The following is a 25,695-nucleotide window of genomic DNA, read 5'->3' on the forward strand; positions in this document are numbered from 1 at the left end:
GAGAAGGTCAGAGTAGGGGGGTGATCTTCCCCCACCCCCAAACTGGCACTCACAGATTCTGGCCTTTCTCCACCCTCCCTCCAGGGAGTAGCACCCACACTCTTCCCTTTCCAATAGCCATTGGGAGACAGGCAGGAGGGAGGCGGATTGGCCCTTTTCCTTTTTTATCTTTGTGGCATATGTTCTACCTGGGACACTTTCTCCCCCCAGAAAGAGTCAGCAAATATGAGTTGGATGTAAATACTTATATACAGGATTAGGCTTATTTTTAGAAATATATTCTTAGAAAGTGATCAACTGTAAGGGACTCTCATAGCCCTGCAGGGTTGAGGTCAGTGGGTAAAGGGGCTCCCTAGCCCTTTCCTCTCCTTAATCATGTTCCTTGAAGCAAATGAAAACAGGAATGGAATGCAGAGAATAAGAAGGGGTGATAAGGCCAGGGGATAAACAAAAAGGAGGAAGGCTTGACTTTCCATGGTCAGTAGCTACAGATAAGGAGCTCTTGGGCAAGTCTGTCGTCTGTGGGTTTCAGTTTGTCCATTTGTAACTTGAGAGAGCTGGACTAGCTGGTCTATAAGGATGGTTCTAGCTCTTAAATGCCTTGAATTGAAATATTGCGCAGTTGGCAAGTGCTCAGGCCTCTGCTAGGCTATGCTGTTGGGGAAAACAGGGACAAAGAGACAAAGCCTGTTCTCCAGTTGCTGGCAGTCCAGTTAGGAGGCTAAAGCAGACAATAGCCAGGAAAGCCATTGGTGCTAAACTGTGGGACTGCACCAGTGCAGACAGACTTCAAGAACGATGTATTAGTCAGTTCTCACACTACTGATAAAGACAAACCTGAGACTGGGTAACTTATAAAGAAAAAGAGATTTAATGGACTCACAGTTCCACATGGCTGGGGAGGCCTCACAATCATGGCAGAAGGCGAAGAAGGAGCAAATGCACATCTTACATGGTGGCAGGCAAGAGAGCATGTGCAGGGGAACTCCCATTTGTAAAACCATCACATCTCATAAGAGTTATTCGCTATCACAAGGACAGGAAGGGGAAAACAGCCCCATGATTCAATTATCTTCGCCTGGTCTCTCTAACAACACGTGGGAATTATGGGAACAATTTAAGATGAGATTTCGGTGGGGACACAAAACCTAACCATATTGAAGGGTGTGCTTCATCAGATTAAACCTCATCAATTGCCCAGAAGAAGCTCAACTGGCTTAAGTAACAAGAGCAGTGAGAACTTTCCCTGGAAGCTTTAAAATGAAGACAGGGAAGATGTGGTGAATGGCCTGGACAAAACTCATGTCAAAATTTAATATACCCATCTTTCCATAAGAGCTTATCTCCTCATGCCCAAGCCAACAACTTGAGTTGAAAGTGACCTTGTGATCTAAGGTGAATGAAAATACAGGAGATGGCCTGATAAGCAGAAGGGAAGCAGCTACACAACCTAGACAGTTCCCCTTGGTCTCCTTTGGTAAAAACCCTCTTTCTACCCCCTCAGTTTTTCCTCCAGCCCCACCATCACATGTGCACAATAGCCCTACCAATTTCTTGATGCCTAGAGCTTTTAAACAATAGAAAGATTTTCAGTCTTTGGGGATATATTGTTTTAAAATAGTGTTTCTCAAAGTATGGTCACAGGGTTACAATCATAATCATCATCTAGAGACTTGTCAGGAATGCACACTCTCAGGCCTCACCCAAGACCTAATGAACCAGAAACTCTAGGGGCAGAACCCAGAAATCTATTTTTCACAAGCCTCTAAGAGATTCTGATATATGAGAGCCACTGACATAAAGTATCTCTCCCTCAAAAGAGCCAAGATGATGACCAAAATATGGACTACAGTGTAAGAGACTCTAAGACCTCTCCTGTGAGTATGATGTTATGGAGAAGAAGTATATATACAGACATAAAGTACTGGAAAGGGAGGGGGGAACTGTATAACAACTTCTCAGGCCTGGATTTGGGAACCAACTTAGGTGACATTGAAACCACAAGGTCTTCAAGAACATGAATATGATCATAGGTCTCCATGAGAACACACTATTATTCAGTTCCTAGGACATTCATTATCCTTTATTCTCCTCATATTCTTTATTTTCCACTAGGAGATGGGAATCATTTGCCCCAATTTTCAGGAAACAGGCCCTGTCCTATGTTACCATGAGGGCTAAGTTTTGAGAGGCTCTGTAGATGGAGATGAAGAAGAACCCAACTGGCATAAATCTACCTCCTGCCCACATTTGAGTCTTATTGACATAGCCATAACTGCAAGCATACACGCTGTATCTGCTGTTTCCCTTTCCTAGAGTGTTCCCTAGGGCTTTGGAACCAGTCCCTGTCCCAAGGATGATAAATACCAGGCACAGGTACTGCCATTCTGCCATCCCCTACCTATGTCAGACATCACTAATCAATCACTATCTCCCCCTGAGCTTTGCCAGGACCTCAGAATCCTTTCAAGCTCAGTAGTCCCAGAAGTGGCCCAAGAGGTCAGTTGGGAAGAGTAAGCCCATTAATCTTCTCATTCATCTACCCCTTGCCTTCTGTCTGATTGGCAGCTATGGCCTGTCTTCTTGTGACCAGCAATTGTCAGGGTTCACTGAATTGGTCATGATAGATTGGATTCTGCAGGGAACATAGGCAGTGGAGTGCCCCTGGAGCCTCTGTGGCTGTTCCATGTCATAAGCCACCAACCCTTCAAGCACCTTGGGGTTCAGCAAGGCAGGAACACTTAATAGTAGTGGCCCTCCCCACTTCCCAGCCTTGATTCATGTTCTCTCTTCTTCACAGATGACCTCTCTGCCCAGGCCCAATGGTTTATTCACCTTGATTGTCCAAAAACCCAGTACAGGTTCTGGCTTGTGATAAGCGCTTAGTGATTCTTACTGAATTATTGAATGAATGAATGGCTGTAAAACTGTACCTCTGAGCTTCCCTATTCCAATCTTTTGGGAAATGCCTGATTCTTGACAGTATGTCTGTGAGGTGAATACTGCAGATTTTAGGTAGTATAATCTCTCATATTCAGGATTTAGGTTGGCACATATGTACCAATTAAGTAGAGAGCTGTCAAATACTGCCACAGGATCTGCATGCAGGCATCTCACTGTCAATTCCTTCAGGAGATAACTTGCTCAACTTATGCATATTTTTATGGAGTCAAATAAGAGATTCACTTATTTCTGTAACTAGATTCCATTACAGCTGGTTTGCAGAAGCCCGCATAAAGGCAGGGAAATGCACCATGGAAAATAAATTCCAGAAATTTCCAGGCCTGGCATACCCATGTATGTACATTTGAGGTTGGGTATGGGAACAGGGTCACACATGTGATCTAAAAGGAAGCTTGATAAATGAGTGAGGGAGAGTGCATTTAACCCCATTAACTTCATTCAGATTTTGCTTAATGTCATATAAATTGTCTTCTCTACCTGCTGGTGGAAGAAAGGGCCATAAACCATTCTGAGTACCAAGGAAAAGTCAGGCTTCAGTAAAAAAATTGCCTGCAGAATATAGGGATACTTTAAAAAAACAGAAAAGTGTGATTCATACGCAGGAAAAAACAAGCAGTAGAAACTGTTTTTAAAGGAACTTAAATGTTAGACATAAACAATCTTCAAATTAGCTATTAGAAATATGTCCAAATAACTAAAGGAAACCATATTTAAAATATTAAAAGAAAGTGTGAAAATTACCTGATAAATTAAGGATCTCAGTAAGGAAAAATAAATTAACAAGAAAAACTAATTGTAAATTCTGGCTTTGAACTAGTACAATAACTGAAATGAAAAATTCATTAGCAGATTTGAGACAGTAGAAGAAAGAATTTGAAGATAGATCAATATTATCCATTTTATGGACAGAAAAAAAAAGATTGAATAAAAATAGAGTCTTAGAGATTTCTGCATCATATTGGAGTTCCAGAAAGAGAGGAGAGAGAAAAGAGCAGAAAAATTATTGAAGAAATAATGACTCAAAATTTCCAAAATTTGGTGAAAACCATTAATCTGAGCACAAAAGAAGCTCAACAAACCCTAAGTAGAATTATATCCTCTAATAACAAATTATCCAAAAAGAAATTAAGAGACCAATCCATTTACAAATTAATATGAAAAAATAAAATACTTAGGAATAAACTTCACCAAGGAGATGAAAGAATTCTAGACTAAAAACTATAAAATATAGATGAAAGATATTAAAGCAGACACAAATAAATGAAAAGACAACTTATGTTCATGAATTAGAATAATTAATATTGATAAAATGTCCATACTATGCAAAGTGATCTACAGGTTCAATGCCTTATCAAAATCCCAAGAGGATTTCTTACAGAGATAGAGAAAATAGTTCTAATATTCACGTGGAAGCATGAAAGACTCCAAATAGTTAAATTTTTCAATCTTGAAAAAAAAGGGACAAAGCTAAAGACATCACACTTCTTGATTTGGAAATATACTGTAAAACTACTGTAATTAAAACAGTACGGTGCTATCAGCAAACCAGACATATTGACCAAGTGAACAAAAAAGAGAGCCTAGAAATAAATACACACATATATGGTAAACTAATCTTTGACAAAGGTGCCAAGAATACAGAATGGGAAAAGGATAGTCTCTTCAACAAATGGTGATGGGAAAATTGGATATCCACATATATAAGAAGAAAATTGGACCTTATCTTGCACTATAGACAAAAATCAACTCAAAATGGATTAAATACTTAAGCATGAAACCTGAACTGTAAAACTCCTAGAAGAAATATAGGGGAAAAGCTTCATGACATCATCTTGGCAATGGCTTATGGATATGACATCAAAGCTCAGGGAACAAAAGCAAAAAAGACAAAGGAGACTACACCAAACTGAAAGCCTTCTGGACAGCAAAGGAAATAATTAACAGAATGAAAAGGCAACCTATCTAGTGGGAGAAAATATTTGCATATATCATAAACCATATATCAGATAAGGAGTACATTTCCAAAAATATATATGGAATGCCTACAATTCAATAGCAAAAAAATCTAACAACCTGATTAAAAGATGGGCTAAAGATCTAACTAGACATTTCTCATAAAACGTACAAAAGGCCAACAGGTATATAAAAAGATATCCAACCCTACTAATCATCATGGAAATGAAAATCAAAATGTGTTAGACATTACTTCACATCTGTTTAGGATGGCTATTATTTAAAAAAAAGACAGCAAGTGTTGGCAAGTATGTAGAAAAACTGGAACCTTTGTACAATGTTGTTAGGCCTTCACAATGGTGTGGCTACTATGGAAAAAAGTATGGAGGTTCCTCAAAAAACTAGAACTACCGTATGATGCAGCAAACCCACTTCTGTATGTTTATGCAAGGGAATTTAAATCAGGACCTTCAAAACATATTACCAATCCTATGTTCATTGCAGTATTATTCACAATAGCCAAGATGTGAAAACCATTTAAATGTCTGTTAACAAATAAATGGTTTCAAAATGTGATATACACACACAAAATACACACACACATGCAATGAAACGTTACTCAGACTTACAGAACGAAGGCAACCCTGCAACATGTGACATCATGGATAAACCTTGAGGACATTATGCTCAGTGAAATAAGTCAAGAAGGACAAACTGTATGATTCCACTTACATGAAGTATCTAAAATAGTCAGGCTCATAGAAGCAAAAAATAGAATTAAGGCTTCCAAGGGCTGGAGAAAGGGGGAAATGAGTACCTGCTAATCAACATGTATAAAATTTCAATTATGCAAGATTACTAAGTTCTAGATATTTGATGTATGTACAATATTATGACAATAGAGAAAAATATTATACTGTACTTAAAAAATCTGTTAAGGGGTAGATTTTGTGTTAAAGTGTTCTTAAAAAATGTTGAAAAAAGAAATACATGCATATACATATATAATTACATTAATAACAAACAAAATAGACTTTAAGACAGAAAATATTTCCAGAGGCACAGTGAAATATTTCATAATGATAAAAAGGTCAGTACATCAGAAAGACATGACAATAGTAAGCAAATATGTAGCTAACAACAAAGCTCAAAAATACATGAAATAAATTTTGAGAGAATTGAAAAAAGAAATAGGTAATTTTACAATAGTAGCTGTAGATTTTCAATACTACAAATTCAATAATAGATGAACAACTAGACAGAAAATCAACAAGAATATAGACGACATGAAGAATGGTATCAACCAACTTGACCTGGTATTTGTATATATGAACACTGCACCTAAGGACTACAGAATACATAGTCTTTTCAAGCCCACAAGGAAAATTCTCCATACCATATGTTGGGCCACAAAAGAAAACTCAATACATTAGGTTAAAAGACTACACTTTGGGTGCAGTGTACACTGCTCAGGTGATAGGTGCACCAAAATCTAAGGAATTACCACTAGAGAAACAAAAACTGCCTGTTCCCCAAAAGCTATTGAAATAAAATAAAATAAGAAATATTGAAATCATACAAAGTATATTCTCTTACCACTGCAGAATTCAACTTTGAGATATATAATACCCTGGGAAAACCCACAAATATTTTTAAATTAAACAGAAAACTCTTAAATAACTCATGGATCAAGGAAGAAATCACAGGAGAAACTTGTAAAAAAATTGTGTTGAATGAAAATGAAAATGTAACCTAGAATTAATGGAATACTACAAAAGCAGTGCTTAGAGGGAAATTTATAACCATAGATGCCTGTATTAAAAAAGCAGAAATTTCCCAAATTAACAACCTAAGTTTCCATTTCAAGAAAAGAGAGTAAACTATTAATAAATTCAAAGCAAACAAAAGGAAATAATGAAAATTAGAACAGAAATCAATGAAATAGAAAATGAAAAACAAGGGAGAAAAATGAATGAAAACAAAAGTTTGTTCATTGAAAAGATCAACAAAATAGAGAAGCTTAAATTAGAATAGGAAAATAGGAGAGAATACATGTACCATACAGTTCATACAGAAGTACAATAGCCCAGGATAGTCAAAACATTTTGAAAAGAAAGAGCAATGTTGAAGGACTTACACTATCTGATTTCAAAGATTAACTAAAAATGGATCATAGACCTAAATAACTAAAACTCTGAAACTTTTAAAAGAAAAGAGGAGAAAAACAATATGACCTTGGATTAGGCAGAGTTCTTACATGCAACACCAAAAATAAAATTTCAAAATGAAAAATAAATAAATTGAACTTCATCAAAATTAAAAGTTCTACTCTTCAAAAGACATTGTTAAGAGAAGCATAAACTGGAAGGATATATTTGCAAATCATATCTCTAAAAAGAGATTTGAATCTAAAATATAAAAAGAACTCTTACAAGCCCCTTTTCTCATGTTTCTTTCCTTCTTTTAGATTGATTTTTAAGAATTATTCCATTCTTCCTGTTTTCCCTACCCTGGTTAGTTGGTAGTAGGTTAGTGCAAAAGTAATCATATTTTTTATCATTAAAAAATAATGGCAAAAACCACGATTACATTTTGCACCAATCTAATACTTATATGCATATATTTTCACTAGTGGTTAACCTAGAGAAGAGTTTCTCAAATATTTTGATCTCTGGACCCCCTTTACATCCTTATGGGCATTATATCTATTGACCATATATCTAAGAGTAAAACTGAAACAATTTAAAATATTTATTAATTCATTTAAAAATACTATATCTATTTGTGATGGTTACTTTTATGTGTCAACTTGAATGGGCCACGAGGTGCCCAGATACTTAGTCAAACATTCTGTATGTTTCTGTGGGGGTGTCTACGGATGAGATTAACATTTAAATCAGTAGACTAAGCAAAGTAGGTTACCTTTCCCAATGTGAGTGGGCCTCATCTAATCAGATGAAAGCCTGGATCAAACAAAAAGGCTTAGTAAGAGGGAACTCCTGCTGCCCGAAAGCTCTAACTAGGACATCAGCTTTTTCCTGCTTTTAAACTGAAACTGAAGCATTGATTCTTCCTGGATCTTGAGCCTACCAGACTTCAAACTGGAACTATATCATTGGTTCTCCTGGTTCTCAGGCCTTTGAACTCTGGCTTGAACTGCACCACTGGCTTTCTTGAGTTTCCAGCTTGGTAACTCACCCTGCAGATCTTAGGACTTGTCAGCCTCCATATTTGCATAAACCAATTTCTTGTAATAAATTCTCTCTCTCTCTCTCTGTGTGTCTGTATACATACAAGGCCCAGAGGGAAGACAATGTATATACATACACACATGCACATCCTATTGGTTTTGTTTATTTAGAGAACTCTGACTAATACACTATTATGTGTCAAGACAGGTAAAATTTTTTATGTAAAATAATTATATTATTCTAAACAAAAAATGTAGTGAGGAGATTCACATTGTGTTACATTTTTGCAAAACTCTTCAATGTTTGGCTTCATAGAAAACAGCTGGATTTTTGTATCTGCTCCTTCATTCAATCTGTTGTGATATCACATGTCATGTAGCCTCTGGAAAACTCCACTGTATACTTGTGAGAGGAGATTGCAAAAGGCAACATCTCAGTGTGATTATGAAAATAGTTTTTATCTTTCAGACCCACTGAAAGATTCTCGAGGAAGGACCTCAGGGATCCTCAGACCACATTTGAGAACTGCTGCCCTAGAGATTACATCTTTGATTTCTCAAAATCTAATGTTAATTTGTAGCTTTACCTTCTTCCCAGACTTCAATGAAAAGACCTTAAATGTCTCAACTCTACTTCCCCTCTTCCAACGTACTTGCTTTTGTGCTAGTGTATTTTAATTTTACCTATACTTTAAGATCCCCACTGACAAGATATCATTCTTATTATTTTATACAGTCTGTGTTCATATTCATTTGCTCATACATTTACCTCTTTATCCAGCTTTTCTAGTTGTTTTCTTTGAGAGGAATGATCCAAATTACTTAATCCGCCATTATCAGAAATAGAAATCAATGAAGTTTTTGGTTTGTTGATTCTTCAACTTGAAATGCTGTTTCCTTCAGGTACTATTTGTCAAAGTTCTATCCTTCCAAGTTTTTTTATTCATTCTACATACAATCTTTTTAGTGCCAGGCATTGTTCCGGAGCAGAACTGTTCAATGGAATTTTCTGAGATCATGGACATGACCTATATCTCACTATTCAACATGGTAGACAACAAATGGCTCTTGGGCACTTGAAATGTAGCTAGAGCAACTGAGGAACCAAATTTTTAACTTTATTTAATTTTAGTTAATTTAAGTTTAAATGGCCACATGTGACTAGTAGCCACTGTGCTGGGCAGCACAGTTTTAGACAATAGGTTGTGAGAATAGGCAACATTGGCAAAAATTCTTGTTCTCATGGAAAAAACTCTAATATTGCTCCCCAGGCCCTTGCCTATAGAATATAGAGGCTCAGTAAGTGTGGGTAAAATTGAATGTGTTAAATAGGTGCAGACTGCCAGAGGAAGTTTGATGGGGAGTGTTTGAATTATACACCCAGGAATATTGGGTAGAGCAGAGGAAAGAATGTAAGCCTTTGAAATTAAAGAGTCTGGGTTAGAATCCAGCTTTTGGCCACTTGCTAGCTCTGTGATGACTTTGGGTGGGTTGCTGAACTTCTGTGAACTTTAGTTATTGCATTTGGTAAATGCATTAATGACAACTGCCTTGCAAAGTAAGTGTAAAAACTAAATACCAGGGTGCATGAAATGTAGGGCTGGATACTCCAAAGGGACTTAATGTCCATTCCTCTTCCCCACCCCCAAGCCCATGCTGTTGCATATAGCCTCGGCTCTGGCCTTGTCACTGATCCCCCAGGCTCTAAACACAACCAAGGAGACTCATATTAGCTGCTTCAAAGGCACAGAGGAGATGCGGCAGCGCCAAGACAAAGAGGTGCAAATGACAATGGGAGGAATGTGGCTTTTTTTTTCTGGGCTGAACCCTTGGCTGAGTGTGTGAAGGGCCTGGGCATTTGCCCCTTGACCCAATCTCCTAATCCAGTGTGTAGCACCACACAGTGAGCAAGGCGGGAGCCAAATGAGAGGCCCAACTCCTCCCTGCCAGCCAGCATCTGTGTAGAGGGGAAGGGTGGGTGGGAGGTGCTTTTGAATGGACACTTCTTTCCTTCTCTCTGAGAAGTTGGATTTCTGGGGGAAAGAACGCTTCAGTCATTTTTATGGGTGTAGCTTTGGGCCCAAGAAATTTCCTTGTGGTTTGGGGGAGCAGCTTCAGATTGGTCCCCCAGGGCTGTGAGGGCTGCCCTTGCAGCTCCTCCCAGAGGCCTTCCTTTTGTCCAGGGAGGTCTTGCTGTTGCAAGGGCCTCCCCAGGGGTTAAATAAGCAAGGGCCAGAGGGAAGGCAGTGAACTAGGTATGGGGGGCTTCCACCAGGGCTCCCATTATTGAGGTCTGCATTTCCAAACTGCCGGTGGGAGAGTGGCCACAAAGCATATAAAGCATTCTGGGAAGCAGGGATAGTCAAGCTGTGGTAGAAATACTCTTGCAGAAAATAGAAAAGCTGGCTTCAAAATCTTTGAGTCCACCAACCAAGAAAAACAGCTTGCATTTCATGAGGGCTTATGGCAGTGACCTCCTCCCACTTTCACCTCTCCCTCCCATTCTGCACAACTCAGAAGGCCTTGATCTCTCCTCTACAACGGCCTCACACTGTGCTCTCCTACCCCTACCCCCCACCAATGCCTTACTGGTACTCCGTTGGTGCTGTGGCCGGTGGGCCCTCTGTTGTACTTAGATCTCTGTCTGCTTCCACACTCCCCACTAGCCTGCCACCAGGGTATGGACAAGGCGCACATGCTTTTCCTCTTCCAGCCCACATCTTGGTGCCCAGGTCTGACACTGCCAAGAGCAGATGTTCAGAGGCTAAAAACAAACTTTCTTCAGCCATCTGCCTCCTAGAAAGGAGGACTGGGTGCTTTATCTCTTGCACAAACTTGTGTTATGCTCTTATTGGGTGTGAGGTTTGTAGCTCCCACAGAAGGGAGGTCACAGCCGCTGACATGAAGGAATTTCAAAGCAGCAGGGAGGTCCCCACATCATAGTATGATGTCTGGCAGCCACAGCCCAGGATTTCCTAACCTGGAAGTGCCTCAGAGAAAGAATCAGGGTTTGTTTTACTTCCCGCTGGATCCCCAGTGCAACACTTGGCAAAGGCAGGCAGGAGCTGGGGCTGTCCAACCTCATTCCTATGTGGGAATGCACCTCAAAGATCAAGAAGCGGGCCTCTGACAATATCAAGGTTGTAGGAAGCCATTCCCAGCCTCCTCCTCCTCTTCAGCCCACTCCATGAACAGTGCTCCTGGCAGCTCTTGCCTCCACCATGCCCTTCTTCCACATTCGGTTGAAGAGGTTCCTGGGAGCAACACATACATACCCAGCCGTGGGCTTGGGGTCATTGAGGGCGCACATAACAGTGTGGACACCAATAAGCCACATCCCACAGGGCTTTATGATCCTTTCATATGTGTTCCTTCAGTCTCATAGCCATTCTTCCAGGCAGAGGGTATTAAACATCCACATGAGGAAACTAAGACTAAGTGAGGCTAAGCCCTTCACTCCAGATCATGGGGCTAGAAAGTGGTGGTGGGGGACTGGAATTTGAATGCATGTTTGGCCGAGTCCTCAATAGTGCCTCATTCATGGACTCCCATGGGATCACTTCCTTCCAATTCCCTGGGGCAGCTAAAGCCCCTGTAAGGACCCAGCAAGTGCCAACCAAAGAGGCAAAGATCTTGGTGATGCCTAAGGGAAGGAAAGTGCAGCAAGCTAGGTGGAAAGGTCTGAGCATCCATTTCTTCTTAGGTCAACACTGGTCACCAGAATTGGCTTTCCAGTTGCTTCCTCACAGTGAGGCAAAATAACTTTATGGCTCTCCTCACCAGGTAAAGAATGAGGATAGGTGGTCCTTAAAGGGGGCAGAGTGAGCTGCAGTGTCCTGAGTGACTGCCTTGTCCAGGACAGGGCACTCTTCCTGGCAAGGAAATCCCGGGAGAGCAGAATATCCTATGGGATGAATGCTTTTCCCCCTCCAGGAACACCCAGGCCCCAAACCCTATGAGTGCACAGGGCATGTACAAGGAGCAGCAGGGGCTTTGGATTGAGGGCAAAGACTTCATGGGAGGCTCCCCGCCCTCCTCCTCTCTTGTCCCAGCTTTCTTGTGCTTCCTCACTGCTCAGTGCAAACCTTAATTGAAATCAAGTTTTCTTCTTTTTTATCAAGCAACCTGGCTTTTCTGCTACTCATTTTATTTGTACCACAGATGTTTGTTTTAATGATACCTGATGTGAAGTTGGAATTGATAAGGATGTAAGCTGACATTTGATTTATAGGCAGGGAACAGGACACACTTGAAAAATAACTAATTGAGGGTACCAGGAACTGCTGTCTTGGTGTCCCAGGCTAGCTGCTGAGAGGCAGAGGTCAGACTAGCTCACATGTAGTACAAAGTCACCGAACAAGGGGCTATTTCTTAGCAAGTGCCTGACACATTGTACTTCCATGAGGCTTCCCCCTTCCAGCTGTGGAACAAGGAGTCTGTTTGCATAGGTATTCAGCAAGCTATGGACCGCTTCCACTGTCTCATGTCTCCCCACAGAAGGTCTGTAGCATGGGCAAATGGGGATTTCTCTAAACATGGCAAAGCATTTCTTTGCCACCCTTGACTGTAACCAATAAAGGGAAACAGGAAACTTGTAAAGCGACAAATATCAATTTATGGATGTGGTATTGTTTTTGGAGATCAGACTCTCCTACTTTCTGACTTGGGGTTGCTCTGCATGTGGGTTGGTTTGCACTTCAGTGGTACCTGTTGATAATTCAAAGTGTGTCTTGCCCATCTCTAATTTTGCAAACATCACCTCTGATGTGTGGACACTGAGCTAGTCAGGCCAGAAACCTGACATGATGTCAAATCCTTTTCACTTTTTGAAAGGCAGTGAAATAACTTTCCCAAAATGCACTGTTACCTCTCTTGTCCTCATGTTGCTTCACATCACAGCATAGTATCTTACATTGTCTTAGACAAATGGCCTCAGGTATCTTAAGAACTCCCTCTTGCCCTGGGCTGGGTGGGGAAGTGAATTCAGATGGTGGCTTATGAACCTTCCTGACTTTTAACCCCAAGTCGGACCCCAACCCTTCCCTTGGGATGTCCATGAGTGGCCAGGAGGGGTAACAAGGCTCAGGTGTGCTCTTTGCTGTGAGATAGGAAGGTGGAGGCAGAGAATCAAGGTGAAACCAAAACCAGCCCCACCTGGGGCAGGAAGCAGGGGCCCACCACGTGTGCCTGGGCACCAGGGCCAACCAGGAGAACCAAATATGGGCCTTTAACGCAGAGGGGAAAACCAAGAGAGCAACTCAGTGTCCTTCAGTGCCAGTGAGAATTGGAAGAAGGAGAAGGTGATATAAACAGAGTAGCCCGGCTTATTTAGGTGTTAAATGTGGCAAACACAGACATGGACATTGAGATTTTCTTTTGCTTTTTCCTTTACTTAAAATGCCAAATAGATTATAAAAATGTAAAAAACAGGCAAACATAGTCAAGAACTAGTGCACTTTATTCTGTCTAAGAAATCTATTTTCTCTTTTGGGTATTTGTCTCCAGAGTCCCCCAAGGTTTGCCACATTACATTGCTGGAGATTTTGGAACCGATTTGCACAGGACCTTCATGGCTGGGAGCTAGAGTGATGCCACCTCTAGAGCCACCCATATTTCTGGGTGTCCAAATGGAGTGTTCTTTTGGGGGGACAGATTTGGGGGGATGAGATGCCATATGCATGTGAGTAGTGCTAGAATTTTCCAAAGGAAATAAGAATACCTTTCAAATTATTAGTGTGTTCGACTCTACAATCATTTTTCTCCATTTTCAATATCAACTTTGACAAGGAAGATTTGCTTATACTCTCAAATAACTCAGCCTCAGTAAATTAGAACTGTCAAAGTGACTGTCTCAGCACTATGCAGTTTGCTGCATTTTTGACACCTGTTCTGTGACAGGGAGGGGACTGTTGTGTGTAAATAGCTGGAAATGCCAGTTATTAAGCAATAGATCAGTGCTGTCTTCTCAGTGGCATCTGGCTTTGTGGGTGGTAGGTTTCTTGAGGGTGTGCAGGTTGGAGCCTGGATTCTCCCTACTAGCCCTTGCTGCCAGTCCCACTACTATCATCTCAGAGCACCCTCATGATCTCTTGTATCTCCCCCTGCTCCAGCGTCCTCACTGCTTTCCTTCTGTCCAGGCAGGCACTCTGAGAGCAAGGTTCCTTGAGCCCACATCTGACTGTGATTTCCCTGCCTAGAACCCTTCCATTGCTTCCCACTGTTGATGGGATAAAGGCCCAACTTCCCTGATCCAGTTCCCACCCACCCACCTGTCAGGCCACACCCCCTACTTCCTCTATGTTAACCACTGCAGGCACTGCCCTTAGCCATGGTCACTTACAGAGCTCATCCAACTGAGCACCCCAAGGGGCCACTAGGAACATGACTTTTCTCCGTCTTGCCCTCCAGGGAGGGGACTCAATCTGATTCCAACAGGCCAGGAGCAAAGCTGGATGTCCTTCTTAGCTTTTTAAGAATTGCCCCTCTATTTGTCATTACAGCTGTGATCAGAGCCAAATTAATTCCTTTCTCTGTGCCCCTGTTCCCTCACCTGTGGAATTAGAATACAATAATAATGTTTACCTATGGAGGTTGTTGCCCTCTCCACTTCCTGGACTGTTTGGATGGATAATCGCTAAGGCTCAGGGATCTTTTTTCCATGTACTTTATACTACATTTTTGTTAATTCAGCTTCTGCCTGTGCACACAGTCAGAACTTCTTGTGTCACTGCAAATCTTTTTGATTCAGTACATGCTGAGCTGGACACTTTGTCATTTCACTACAGTCCCTTAGCAAGATAACTGGGTTTTTCCCACAACCCAGCAACTACTGGGGCCCTGGAAGGCCCATGGATGGCACTTTCTTCAAGATGTGTATGGTGGCCTGCTCCATGGGGGATGTGGCTGGGGCATCTAAGACTGAAGACAGTGCAGGCACATATGTGACCAAGGCTTGCTCCTCTCCCCCTTCTAGCCCTCTGGTGCCCTTGGCAGAGACTCATTTAGAAGACACTGGACTGAACTCATGAGACAGACACAGCCTTCTTGGTATAACCCTCCAAAGCAGACTCAAAGTCAACTGCTGTTGGGTCCATTGGATATGGATCACTCTCTCGCACTCAAATCTTACCTTCTCTGCTGCCCACGGGGCACACCTCCCCCTGCCACTTTCTCTGCCCTCCTCTGGGATGCCTGCTGCCTTCTCTTATTTCCCTTGGTCCAGTGGTGCTGAGCCAGCTTGGGTGGAAAGTGTTAGCTTCCTGGGGGATACGGCATTGAAAATGGGGAGCCAGGGAACTCCAGGGAAAAATCCATTGGTCGAATATGTGTATACAATAGTACACACGCAAAAACATGCACAGAGGTGCATACACATCCTCACACACACAAAAGTATGCATGCATTCAGACACATGCTCACACATGCACATACCCTCACATCCATGCATTTTTACTCTTGCGCATGCACATACACGCATGTACACAGGCACATGTGCTCACACCCCCAGCCAGCCTCATCTTTGCATCTCTGTGCTTTGTGAGCTGGCAGCTGCTGCTGCCCTTATCCTTCAATCCACCATCCCCTGCCACAGCACCTCAGCCCAGCTCCTCCAGTTTACAGAAGGGATGGCTAATGTTCTCCTCTACCTCTTGCAGGTCAAATCCAAAAGGGTCTGGACTTGGCTGTGATTTCTCTCTGCTTTCTTTGAGCATTGATATTGTTCTACCTCTGCCGTAAGCTGAGCCCCATTGGGCAGGATCAGGGAACTGCTTAAGTGGCCTGATATCATCTCATAGCCTCACCAGCCACTTGGCCTTGTTGTTTCATCATTTGGTGCCACCTTTGAGCCTGGGTCGGGGGTGGCACTGCTGCTCAGGTAGTTGACTGGAAATGTCAGGCTGCTCCTCCCCTCACTCCTGCCTGCTGAGGGAAGCCAAAGGGAGAAACAGTTCAGCAATTCCTAAGCTATTGTGTCACTTTTGCAAATGTAGTCACGATGCCCATTTGAGCCCCTGACTCTTGGTCTTTTCCTTTTTGTAGTCTGGAAAAATATTTTGGTTTCCAAGCAAAACATTTTTCCTACTGCTGTCTTTGTGAAGCACATACAGGGTTGGGTTTTTTTGTTTGTTTGTTTTTGGTTTAGTTTTGATTAGTTTGTTCTAGCTTTTTTTTGGCCACTTCATGGCAACATCCAACATCCTCCACTTTTCTGGGGATTTGGGAGAGATGTCACTGGTGTCCTGGGAGTCATGAGAAGGGCTGGGTCTGAATTTGGACTCTGCCATGTATCACATGATCTCAGGCAAGCCAGTGAATGGACAGTACCCACCTTCAAAACTCCTGGAGGATCAAGCTACAGAATTCGGGTGAAATCATGTTGCAAACCAGCAGTCACTACTCAGTTTTGGGTTGTCATTATCACTTACAATAATGCTTACTTGAGGTGAAGTGACTGTGTTTGGGGTCTAGCTTTTAAGGTCCCATCAGGATTAGTCTCCTGCTACCCTCATGCAGAGAGGGCATATTTCTGTTTTGGGAAGCAAGTCATCCTGGGCTGTTGTCTCATTTGAATGGCTGCTCAGAAACCCTGACCTGGCTCAGATAAATACTCTGACAGCCCAAACTTGAGATTGTTTTTGCAGAGAGCAGCAAGAATCCGAGTCCTACTTTCACAGGTGCCTATTTGGTTCTAGTCCATATAGTCTTATACTGGCCCAGGTTTCTCCCAGGGTTTTCTGTGGGGATCTGGGAGGACACTAGACCACAAAGCTCCAGGCCAGCCCCAGTACCATCTGAGAAGGCCGGCTTTGCTCTATGTGTCTCTGGTTCTAAGCACCAAGCCCTTGCCATGAGCTTTTGTTCTATTCTGCGGGTTCCTGTGCTAGTTGTCCCTAACCCCCTCTGAACCCATGAGGTCCTCATAATCTCAGGCCCAGCACCCACAAAGGGGCCCTGCTTCCATTCTTGCTTGGCTTGGCCTGTGGTCCAACTTGTCATGTGTCTCAATGGCTATACATTTCTCATTTCTTCTTATTTCTTTTGATAAAAAAGCAATGAATGATTTCAGATGCCTTTTAAAAGAGAATATAAAAGGAGAATTGGATTGTACTTTATTATAAATTTGAGAGGCACTTTGACATTTATTCTGGAGAATTCCTTTTGATGTTTAATACCCACCATATGGCTGTCCTAGAAAGGAGGTTGTATTAATTTACTAGGGCTGCTGTAACAAAGTACCACAAAATGGGTGGCTTAAGCAACAGACGTGTATTGTCTTTTATAGTTCTGGAGGCTGGAAGTCTGAGATTGAGGTGTCAGCAGGGTGAGTTTCTGAAGAGGGCTATGAAGGAAGGATGTGTTTCAGGCCTCTCTCCTTGGCTTGTAGATGGCCGTCTTCTGGGAAGCCTTGGTGTGCCCTGGTTTGCAGATGCCTCTCTCCAGCCTCTGCCTCAGCTGTCACACCGTGCTGTCCCCATATGTAACTGTTTTGTCTTCATATCATCTTCCCTCTGTGTGTGTCTGTGTCCAAATTTCCTCTTTCTATAGGAATACCAGTCATACTGGATTAGGGCCCACCTTAATGCTCTCAGTTTAACTTGATTACCTCTGTAAAGACTATATCTTCAAATAAAGTCACATTCTGAAATACTGGGAGTTAGGACTTCACCATATGTTTTTGTAGGGGAAGACAGGCCACAATTCAACCACAATTATAACAGTGGCTCTTAGAGTCCGGGCACCCTTAGCCTGAGTAAACCTTCCCTCAGGTACAGAAGGCTCATTGCCTCTTCAGGGTCCCTGTGCTGTTGGTTTAAGCAGCCACTCCAGAAAAGGGAAAGACAACATTACTGCCCTCAAATCCCAAGAGGAGGCCTGGGAGGTGGCTCTGAGGAAAGCGCAGAAGTTCAACAAGAGGCTGATACCTGAGATGGTGGGGCCGTCCTGTCTCTTCTTGGGGACGTGGGAGTGGCTCTGAGCAAGAGCAATGGGCAGGAATTCAGTCTGTGGACAGTGTAGAAAAAAGCAAAAACCAACAAGAAGATGGGAGGTATTGGATCAAACATGGATATTCAAGAAAATCAAAATTGAGGGCACCGCTGTTTTTACCACACTGAGTTTCCCAAAGTATGAATACAGAGCACATTTGAATATAGTCCCCTTAGATTTGAAATGCAAAGCATTTGATGGAAAGCTCAGAACAACTTGTTGACGTTCCTGTGGTCTTGAGTCAAGGTAGATGGATTTGGTTTGAATAAAAAATAATAAGATGCCCAATGCAGTGTATACCTTCTGGGAAGCAACTGGCAGTTTCTCATTGGTGGTGTTGCTCCCTCTGTAAGGCACACCTGATACCCAGCCTATTTTCCCATGGAGAAGAAGTCATCCTCCATATCTTCCTAATGATACAGGGAAACCAGGAAACAAGCTCTCTGGGACCGACCCAGGCACAGCAAACCCTACTTCCTTTGAAAAATAATCACTTCTTTCTGTGAAATGAGTTTACAGTGTTGCTAGATCATTATGCTTATTTAATAGGACCCAAACCACGGAAGTAGCACATGGAAATGTGCTTTGTATTTACTGAAAACAGTTTGAAAATAAATTGAAAATGTCTCTCCTAAACTTGTTCCACAGTAGTTGAGATAATGATTTTCCTTTCTGTTAACCAATAACAATGCTGAGATCTTCTCCCTTGCAAGAATTTGATTTAAATGCAGAAGATAGCCAGCCGCAGTAATAGCTGAGTTCTCACTTTAATGTATCTCTTGTTTCTGTTGTTTTTTCCTCTGGGAGCAACTCATTCATAAGCTCTTCTGGTTCTCTTGGGGTTGAGGCTGAATTCACTTCTGACCTATTCTGGCCATTTAACATGGCATATGATGAGCACAGCCTACATGGCACTGCCAAACCAAACCAGCAAGTACAGCCTTTCAGTGGGAAAGGGATGGCTCAGGCTGAAGGATCTATGAGGCATCTTTGGCAAAGCACCAGCTTTAATTTGCCTTGCTATCTGGCAGAGACTGGAGTGGCTCTAACATCCTTCAAATCACAAACACATACTTGTGCATTCTCCAGGGACAGACCCAGGCCACATCAGGTCTGTGGTGACAAAAGGCCCAACTCTATCACTGATGTGGACACTGGCTGCCCAATCTTATTAGCTGGGGAGATCTAGCTAAAGGCAAGTTTGGGCAGAGAAGCAACAGTTACTGAGGTGGACAGGTATTTTTCAGGTAGTCCAGGTGCTTTAGAGATTACAGCATGAGGCTGTAAGAAATGTGCTAATCTCCCAACATCTAGTTCTATTTACTAGCTAACCTTGACATTGACCAGAGGCTGGGCTTTGGCCACAGTCTGTTGGTATCTTCTTGTCATCAACACCATATAATGATGGTGGTTTCTCAACTCAGGGTCTTGTTTGGCAACTCATTTTCAACATAGGCACTTCTATTTTTCAAGTAGTTGCTATCACAGCCTGGACAGTCTTGTGACAGACAAACAAGTCCCCTGCTAGGAGACACATGAACTTGTGAGTCGGTTCACTAACACTTAGCCTATGGGGAATGAACTCTGGTGGACACCCACACAGCTGAAGTCAAAATTCTGTTTAAGTGGACTAAGGTCATTTGATGGGGCTTTGCTGTGATGAAACACGTATGTTTTGAATGTGGTTTAATTTAAATTGAAATCTAATTTGTAATGTCTCAGGGGTAAGCCTTTCAAAACTAAGGAGAGAAACAAGGTGGTTCATACTCTGTGTGAGGGATAGGACTACTGCTCTGAGCATTTCGGATTTTGGTGAGTTGTTTGTTTATTGAAGGTGACCCACCTCTGGATGGTTGCTTTGCTTTGTTTTCATCTATTTTCCAAAGCAGATTTGGGAGAGTCTGCTTTTAACTAAAAATATTTCTAAGATCAAATTGGTTTTGCCAGCAGTTTATGTCCTACTTCCACCTGGTTGCCGTGACAGCAGCTGGTATTCTTGAAAGGACATTTGGGTATTGGATATCAAGAGATGGAAGGGAGCACTAGCAAGAAAAAACATCAAGTTATTTGTTTCAATTGTCACATTATTTTACTTCAGAAAATACAAATAACTTAATCTAACAGGCCATTGGGTTCAGATAGAAGAAACTGTACCTGCAATAAGGACGCAAGAGCTCCAGGACTGAAAGGACTCCCTGTTGGTGAGGACACTTGCTCCTGCTGGAGAAGCAAGGGCCTCTGCAGTCCCTGGGTCTTCCCCATGCCCAAGGTACAGCAATGGGCAAATCCTTCAACTATAAGATCTGAGAAATGGCTGATTCCATGAGAGGATTTGCCTGTGCCAAAAGGGAACTGCAGGTGGAATTCATTGTTAGAATCTTCCCCTACCCTTTGTGTTTGGCTTCAACCATTTGCACATCCACTGGGGAGTGACTGCCAGCCAGGAGGAAGCATCTCCAAGGCCCATGATCTCTGCTTTGCTTCAGGACAGCAATGTCCTCACCGACCAGGCTAAAGGTCTGTACTGTTCAGTTCTGTATGCCACAAGCCCTGTAATGTCTGCCTCCCACAGCTGAGGGCTGGAGAACAAATTAACCACCAAACCTCCCCACACCTATTGCAATAAGGGTCTTGGATACTTCTGATTAATATAAAAGATGTTAGGTTATCCACTTACATTTTGTTCGCTTGAAGTCTTGCATTAACTCATATGATGGTGGGAGTTGAGTTGAGGGGACTTCAGTGACTGTCTTTCATGATGTTTGGTATACCAACATGGAAAGGGGCCTATCTGGTACATCTGTGCTCTTTCTTGCCTTGGAATTGATCTGGCTCACACTGTGCCTTCGGACAAGTCCCAGATTCACCTTGGTTGTTTGCCTGAAGGTACACTAAAGTTAGATGAGAGGAGGGCTTCTCAAAGCCAGGGATGCATGCTGAAGATGGATTTTAGGTGGCATAGAAGCAATAGTCTCTAGTTGGACAAGAGTCATCCAGACCTATAGTAAGAATAGGAGTCTCAGGTCAACTGCTTTTCAATCCTCAGGTGACAGCAAGGCCTCTGCCTGAGGTTGGTGCTACTTGTCTAGAACACTTTTCTAAACTTTGCTCATCTCCTTTTTTCCAAAGAGCAGAGTTCAGGCCCTGGCCACCCACAGACACTGGGTTCTCACTAGGATTTAATATCATGGTTTAGTGTTCATGTTCATTTTTGTGGCAAGTGACATTGGTGCTTCATTTACACAATAATGAAAAGTTTCGTTTTAAAATAAATTTAAGCAAAAGTAGTGGGCTGGCCTAAAGAACAGTTTTATTTAAATAATAGCACAGATGTGAGCATGTGGAGCCTGAAATTTGGGAATCTCTGGACCAGGTTATTCCAGCAGGTTCTCCCAGCTCTCATGTTCTGGAACTTTATGAACCAAGGGTCAGTAGTGGGAGAAAATATTTGCAAATTGTATATTTGAAAGGGTACTTGTATCCAGAATAAAGAATTCTTATAACTCAACAATAAAAAGACACATGACCCAATTAAAAATAGGCAGAATATCTGAATAGTGATTTCTCCAAAGAAGATATATTCATGGCCAATGAGCACATGAAAAAATGGTCAATATCACTAATCACTTGAGAAATGCAAACACAAATCAAAGCCACAATGAGATAACACTTCACACCCACTAAGATGGTTATAATTTTTAAAAAGGAAAATAACAAGTGTTGTGAAAATGTGAAGAATTTTAAACCTTCATATACTGCTGGTGGAAATGTAAAATGATGCAGTCACATTGGAAAACAGTCTGACAGTTCCTCAAGAAGTTAAACATGGAGTTTATCATATGACCTAGAAATTTCATTCCTAGGTATATAGCCAAAAGAATTGGGAACACATCCATACATAAATGTGTATGCAAATGTTCACAGCAGTGTTATGTATACCAGCAAAAAAAAAAATTCCAATAGATAAGTAGATAAACAAAATAATATTTCTATATGATAGAATATTATTCAGCCATAAAAAGAATTAAGTACTGATGCATGTGACAAAATGGATGATCCTAAAATATACTTAATGGAAATGTTCTGGAATATTGTGATTGTATAACTTTATTAATATACTAAAACTTGTGTACTTTCAAAGGTAAATTTTGTGATATGTGAGGTATGTCTAAATATTTAAAAATACGAATAGCATAGTGGAAAAAATGAATAAGGGCTCCTGACTACCTATCAAATAAATGCTTGTTTGGTATTAACCTTGGCGAGATCCAGGAATCTGCACCCTTTGGCCTCTGTGCTTTTCTGACTTCTAAATGTTGCTTTCTAAGGCCTCCTTGATCCTAGTCTCTATAATAAAATGGGAGTGGGGACAGGCGTAACATACAGGACTCAATTCTGCATTCTCAAAAAGACACAGAACCGAAGGAAACATGTCTGTAAAGAACTCTGGAGAGGCTGCCTAATTTCATGTTTAAGAATATGTGTTCTGGAGTCTGGGGTTGAAATTCTGGTTTTCCACTTCACGGCTGTCACTTTGAAGGTAACTTGGGCTAGTCCCCTATCGTCTCTGAGCTGCCACTTCCTCTCGTATAAAATCAGCCTAATCCCAGCACCCATCTCCCCAATATCATTATGAGGATTCAACACATATAAAGCCCCTCACATACACAGTGCCTGACATGATTAGCACTTGAGAAATGGTCTTCTCCAGCTGACTGGGCTGGAAGGATGGTGGTACCACAGTGGGTAGAAAACCAGAGTGCCTGATTCAGGAGGTTCTAGTCCTTTCTCTATTGCTTACTATTTGTGACCTTGGGCAATCACCTCCCCTCACTGATCCTCAGTTTCTTCATCTGTAAAATGGATCACTCATCCTGCTTTTCACTGACGCCAGCCTGCCTCTGGAGCTTTGCTGATGAAGAAAAAGGGATTGCCTGGCTTTTGTAAAGGGGGTTTCTGTTTCAAGATAGCTAGATTCCATATGCCTAAAAGTGGCACATCCTGGGCCAGAATTTGATCATTTCTAGCTATGCTCTGTCCAGTGAAGTCTGGCTTGGCTGAAATGCCCAAGGAAGGGCTCTCTTACCCGTGGTCTAGGGCATGATCTCGGCATTCTTATTTGTTTGGAGAGGAGCCTGGGCTAGATGGTGTCTAGGGTCCTTCCAGCTCAGACTTCAGTAATTCCTCTCTGGTAAGTCGCCATTCCTTTTATTTTCTTTAATATATATTTTATTGCATTTTAGGTTTTGGGGTACATGTGAAGAACATGCAGGATTTTTACATAGGTACATACATGGTAATGTGGTTTACTGCCTTCCTCCCCTTCACCTATATCTGACATTTCTCCGCATGTTATCCCTCCCCAACTCCCCACACCCTGCTGTCCCTCCCCTAGTTTTCCACCACAGACCCCAGTGTGTGATACTCCTCTCCCTGTGTCCATGTGTTCTCATTGTTAAACACCTGCCTATGAGTGAGAACATTTGGTGTTTGATTTTCTATTCTTGTGTCAGTTTGCTGAGAATGATGGTTTCCAGGTTCATCCATGTGCCTGCAAAGAACACGAACTCATTGTTTTTTATGGCTCTGTAGTATTCCATGGTGTATATGTGCCATGTTTTCCCTGTCCAGTCTATCATCAATGGGCATTTGGATTGGTTCCAGGTCTTTGCTATTGTAAACGGTGCTGCAATAAACATTCGTGTGCATGTGTCCTTATAATAGAGTGATTTATAATCCTTTGGATATATAACCAGTAATAGGATTGCTGGGTCAAATGGAATTTCTGTTTCTAGGTCCTTGAGGAATCGCCACACTGTCTTCCACAATGGTTGAACTAATTTACACTCCCACCAACAGTGTAAAAGTCTTCCTATTTCTCCACATCCTCTCCAGTATCTATTGTCTCCAGATTTTTTAATGATCGCCATTCTAACTGGCGTGAGATGGTAACTCAATGTAGTTTTAATTTGCATTTCTCTAATGACCAGTGATGATGAGCATTTTTCATATGTTTCTTGGCCTCATATATGTCTTCTTTTGAAAAGGGTCTGTTCTAGATATTAGCCCTGTGTTAGATGGGTAGATTGCAAAAATTTTTTCCCATTCTGTTGGTTGCTGGTTCACTCTAATGATTGTTTCTTTTGCTGTACAGAAGCTATGGAGTTTAATTAGGTCCCATTTGTCTATTTGGGCTTTTGTTGCCAATGCTTTTGGTGTTTTAGTCATGAAGTCCTTCCCCATGCCTATGTCCTGAATGGTTTTGCCTAGGTTTTCTTCTAGGGTTTTTTATGGTGTTAGGTCTTATGTTTAAGTCTTTAATCCATCTGGAGTTAATTTTACTGTAAGGTGTCAAGAAGGGGTCCAGTTTCTGCTTTCTGCACATGGCTAGCCAGTTTTCCCAACACCATTTATTAAACAGGGAATCCTTTCCCCATTGCTTGTTTTTGTGAGGTTTGTCAAAGATCAATTGTTGTAGATGTGTGGCATTGCCTCTGAGGCCTCTGTTCTATTCCATTGGTCTATATCTCTGTTTCGGTACCAGTACCATGCTGCTTTGATTACTGTAGCCTTATAGTATAGTTTGAAGTCAGGTAGCATGATGCCTCCAGCTTTGTTCTTTTTGCTTAGAATTGACTTGGCTATGCGGGCTCTCTTTTGGTTCCATATGAAACTTAAGGTGATTTTTTTCCAATTCTGTGAAGAAGGTCATTGGTAGCTTGATGGGAATAGCATTGAATCTATAAATTACTTTGGGCAGTATGGCCATTTTCATGATATTGATTCTTCCTAACCATGAGCATGGAATGTTTCTCCATCTGTTTGTGTCCTCTCTTATTTCCTTGAGCAGTGGTTTATAGTTCTCCTTGAATAGGTCCTTTACATCCTTTGTTAGCTGTATTCCTAGGTATTTTATTCTCCTTGTAGCAATTTTGAATGGAAATTCATTCTTGATTTGGCTCTCTTTGAGTCTGTTATTGATGTATACGAATGCTTCTGATTTCTGCACATTGATTTTGTATCCTGAGATTTTGCTGAAGTTGCTTATCAGTTTCAGGAGATTTTGGGCTGAGGCAATGGGGTCTTCTAGATATACAATCATGTTATCAGCAAACAGAGACAATTTGATTTCCTCCTTTCCTAATTGAATACCCTTTATTTCTTTTTCTTGCCTGATTGATCTGGCTAGAACTTCCAATACTATATTGAATAGGAGTGGCAAGAGAGGGCATCCCTGTCTAGCGCCAGATTTCAAAGGGAATGCTTCCAGTTTTTGCCCATTCAGTATGATATTGGCTGTGGGTTTGTCATAAATAGCTTTGATTATTTTGAGATATGTTCCATAAATGCCTAGTTTATTGAGAGTTTTTAGCATAAAGGGCTTTTGAATTTTGTTGAAGGCCTTCTCTGCATCAATTGAGATAATCATGTGGTTTTTGTCTTTGGTTCTGTTTATGTGGTGAATTACGTTTATAGGCTTGTGTATGTTGAACCAGCCTTGCATCCCCGGGATGAAGCCTGCTTGATCATGGTGGATAAGCTTTTTGATGTGCTGTTGCAATCAGCTTGCCAGTATTTTATTGAAGATTTTTGCATCTATG

General features: G+C 41.7%; 1 protein-coding gene across 1 annotated transcript in view; it reads left to right on the forward strand.

Annotated features, from left to right (window-relative positions):
• Window positions 1-25,695, forward strand: part of MAMLD1 (mastermind like domain containing 1) — a 581,158-nt gene that overhangs the window by 300,627 nt on the left and 254,836 nt on the right. Inside the window, exon 8 of the mRNA XM_017500880.2 lies at window positions 23,226-23,285. The gene's annotated coding sequence lies outside the window, so the exon portion shown is untranslated. The remainder of the gene's footprint in view (window positions 1-23,225; window positions 23,286-25,695) is intronic.

This window comes from Cebus imitator, unplaced genomic scaffold, assembly GCF_001604975.1.
Source record: "Cebus imitator isolate Cc_AM_T3 unplaced genomic scaffold, Cebus_imitator-1.0 Scaffold273, whole genome shotgun sequence".
NCBI classification, from domain to species: Eukaryota; Metazoa; Chordata; class Mammalia; order Primates; family Cebidae; genus Cebus; species Cebus imitator.